Source organism: Mus pahari, chromosome 10 (assembly GCF_900095145.1).
Source record: "Mus pahari chromosome 10, PAHARI_EIJ_v1.1, whole genome shotgun sequence".
Taxonomy (NCBI): Eukaryota; Metazoa; Chordata; class Mammalia; order Rodentia; family Muridae; genus Mus; species Mus pahari.
The window spans coordinates 63217594-63221799 of record NC_034599.1 but is presented as its reverse complement, the minus strand read 5'-3'; the positions used below and the strand labels follow the sequence as shown (position 1 = coordinate 63221799).

The window sequence follows — 4206 nt, the reverse complement described above, 5'->3', positions numbered from 1 at the left end:
CACACACACACTTATACATAACATTTTCTGTGACTCCCCCTATGGGATGTGGACCAAGACTTCAACACATGGGCCTTGGGAGGACATTGTATTGTAAGATCCAAACTGTAGCACATGTCCCCATGCAGCTCTGTGTCCATCAGCAATGGGTTTATTTTACATCCCTGGCAGCACCCAGGCTGAGAACCATCAACATTTCCTGTAAAATTATCCTGCTTAGCTTAGGTTCTCCCTTTCAGCACCTTAGGTAGGAAAATCAAGTTCAGTGTCAATGACAATAAAGAAAGATAATGGCGATGCAGGCAAGGAGCCATTTAACATTTTTTAAGAATTTGAATGTTAATATCTAATATTTTAGAAGTAGCTCAAATACCAGAAGATGTTTCCTGGAGCATGGGGTGGGACAGAGGACAAAGGACAAAGGAAAAGCCAGAGAAGCATTGCAGGAATTCCTTTTTCCTCTTCAAAGAGCTTCTAAGAATAAGTCCCACCCTGGTCCAATCCATCCCGGTTCTTTCAATTTTCCCTGGGTGGGGGAAAACTTTATATATATATATATATATATTCAAACCACAAACCAAAAACAAATACATCTGGACAGTTTACAAAGTCCTCAGAGGCTGAGAGGGAGCCTTAACAAGCACTCGGCTTGACATATTTTTCTTCAGGCTAAGTTACTTCATTCAAGGTTTTAATGTTTAAATAAACTGCTGCCCAAATCAATAATCTACAAAATCAGTCACTTGGGGCAAGGTCTTCAATTCTGCTGCCCCATTTCCGGCTGATCTGGATGACGAACAAAGGCATTTTTATATCTCAGTCGGCTCCAAGCACTCCTGCAAGTATAGTGGTGAATTTTTAGTAAGGAAACTACAACCAAACTACGGGCCTCAAGTCATAAATAAAACTTAGAAGAATCAAGGGGGGTTACCTGGTTGGCCTCAGTGACTGACTCCACAGGAACCTCACTATCAGTCACTGTGTAGAGCACTTAACCTCCATGGACCCATTTCTTTAACATAAACAGAACAATAGAACCTTTACTTTAAGATGCCATTCTGTATTTGATGAAGGATTCGGGAATGTGAATGGATACTATTTGTCACAAATTTGCAGAAAACATTTAAACCTCGGTTCTCTGAAGGAAGTAGGATTCTAGAGGCCCATCTTTGTTCCAGCTAAAGCCTGTGTGAGCTGCCTCAGCGTGGAACACAGACCCTTGGAAAATGCTGCAGCCCCTCCCTTCCTGATTCCACACCACAGAGAAGGGAATTCTCACAGTAGAATCCAGCCACCCCAAATTAAAAACTGTCTTCCATCAGGAAGTCAAATATATCCTTTTGGTTAAGAATCATTATTATAATATAAGCATCTTATGAAACTTACACTGCCATGGGAAAGACATAGTTTGAAAGACAAACAGGGGCTAAGGATTCAACTTGTGGTAGAGTGCATGCCAGTATGGACAAGGCACTAAGTTCAATCCCCAGCACCGCAACAAAGATGAGAAAGCAAATGGACAGGCACTCAAAATGTCCTGCCTGGCAAGATGTGCTGTTTTGTTCAAAGATGGGACAGCCTCCACAACAAAGTAATAAGAGAGCAATTCAAACAGAAGCAAAATCAAGTTCCAAAGGTTTAAGGAGTGGGGCTGATCCTGCTGATAGTGGGGGAAAAAGGAGCACAATGGAGAGAGGCTAGAGGTAGAGTCAGAAAGAGAGGGGAGCAGCAGAAAGACTTAGGATATCGCCATGGGAACTACATTATGGTGCTGAGCAGAAGGATGGCTTACATATCTTTGAGAAGGGCACTCTGGCCTGGAAAAGGTCACTGAGACTTCCAGGGAGGAGGTAACTGTCATATGTTTGGTAGACTTGTTTATATGCATATCCCCAGGGAAAGTCCATCACACAACTGGTGTGGAGACCATAGGGAAACTCAGGTTTTGTTTCTCTAGAGGTGTCCCCTTCCTCCCTCCCTCCCCCTTTCTCTTCCTTCCATTCATCTCTCCTCCTAGTCATGTGCTACTTGTAAGTGTTCATGGCCCCTTTCTACCCTTCATCAGGGCATCAGCCAGAACAAAGCGGCAATTCCATCAAGGTCTAATTGGTCAACTAGAGAGTCATTAGGCTTCCTTACATGGATGGAGGGATACCAACAGATCTCAGGTGAGATGGTCTGATGGCCCTTCCCAGTCAGTCCTTCCTTCTATGAAGAAATGCCAACTGACATGGTCTTGCCAGTCCCTGGCAAGATTTTGCAAGTGCTCTGGGGAAGAGGCAATGGCTGGTAAACTCAGAAGACAACATTTTCCAGCATCGTGTGTTGTTCACAGCTATGTTGGCCATTGCAAGAGTCAACATAGAGGGTTTCAATCATTCTTTCTCTTGAAAAACTTAAAATATTTAGCATCTCAGCCTTTTCTGTGTCAAACTGCTTCAGGCCTCTCCTATTTCTCATACTTGAGAGGAAACAGCTCACCCAGGAAGTAAGATGGAGACACTAGGGAGAGCCTGAGGTGATGGGAGAATGAGTCACAGTCAGAACATAGAGTTCCAACCAGTGCCGTTGCAGATACAGGAATGCCAGTGTCTCTCCCAGTGAAAGCAGATTTCAGTAGCAGGACCCTTGATCTGCTTCTGGATACAATGCACCGCACTAGAGGGAAAATGGAGTTCCCATACATAATTATCCTTCCATTAGTAGTCAACCCAAAGTCACAACAACCTTGCAACACAACAGATCTGAACATTTGGCATCCTTCCTATGCTCACAGACTACTTAAAGTCCACACTAGTAGAACAGAAATCCATGAAAAACTAACTTTGAAGAGAATTTTGAGAAGTTATACTTTCCCTGGGAATTTTGAAGCATAGCATACAGTGGCACTTCCAGTGTTAGGAAAGTGTAGAACTCCTTTTGGAAGGACATCAAGAGAAAGAAAGTACTAGAATCAGGCAGAATATCTATGGCTCCCAAAAGAGGAAGCACACAGAAATCAGAGCCAATACCTCCTTGTGAACGTTACTGCAAGGAAAATAATTCAGAAACTTTTTGGTTTATCCTGAGAGGTTGTTCTGTTCCTAAAACGAAATCAGAGTCACAAAGAGGGATGGAAAGCTTGCGCAGAGGCTTGGGTGCCGTAGCCAACTGCAAACGGCGCCCAAGGCATGAGATGCTCTATGCCAAAGAAACGCTGGGATCCATCTCTTTCCATATTTGTGACACTTGAAGGCGTTTGCAAGTAGAGCTGGGGTAAGGACCGTTTCCGAAGTTTATTGGAGGCCACATTGCATTTGATATTTGGTGTTGTCTCTGTTTTCTACTACTAATAGAGAATTTCACAGACGAGGTAAACTATAAACAGGGAAGCTTAACCTGCTCACAGTTCGGGAGGCTGGGAAATCCAAATGCTTGCTTCTAGAGAGGGCCTCAGAGATACACTCTAATGGGGCAGCCAGGCAAGCTTGCACATGTGGAAGGGAAGGAAATCAGGTAGAACATACTCTGCCTTCCATCATACCTATCCAGGTAACAATAGCACTAATCATCTTAGAAATCCCTCCTCTGTTTATTTCTTTCCTAAAAATTTATTTTATTTGTGTGTGTGCATATTCACGTTTGTGCACAGGTACCCAAAGAAGCCAGAAAGGGTTGACACATGGTATGGGCACTGGGATCAGAACTCCAGTTCCAATAGGGCAGCGCCTACTTTGTGCTTTCTTGAATATATATTTCTTCTTACGGGTATCAAAACTCATGCTGAACAGTGAGTTCTGGGTTGCAGGAGGATTCATTTTTGAAACCTGTCTTTTATATTTTCCCCCTACTAGATCAGTAAGCATGCATACAAAAATTCTATTTTGTGCCTTCTTTACCCTAGGAAAAAAGTCTGAGTCTCTGGGAGAAGGATGTAATTGGTTCAAGTATGAGTGGGGATAAGAAGCAAACCCAAGCAGTAAGGTAGGAGAGGCATGTGTGATTCCCAAGAATGCAAACACAGCCTGGGACATAACTCACTCGGTAGAATACATTTTTAGCATGTATGCAGTCCCTTGATCACATTTAGACATGATGGGAAATGCCATTCTGCCGAGCACTCTGGATGTAGAGGCAGGAGGGTCAGGATTAGAAGGCCATCCTTAGCCACATAGTAAGTTTGAGGCTAGTCTAGTCTACCGAAGAATCTGTTTCAATAAAAAAAAT

The 4206-nt window shown here is 43.2% G+C and overlaps 1 non-coding gene across 1 annotated transcript; it reads right to left on the bottom strand.

The window, feature by feature from the left end:
- Positions 1–3730: 3730 nt before the first annotated feature.
- On the bottom strand, positions 3731–3858 carry LOC115064945. The gene has a single exon (XR_003844756.1). It is a non-coding gene; the product is annotated as a small nucleolar RNA SNORA40 (small nucleolar RNA).
- Positions 3859–4206: the final 348 nt, after the last annotated feature.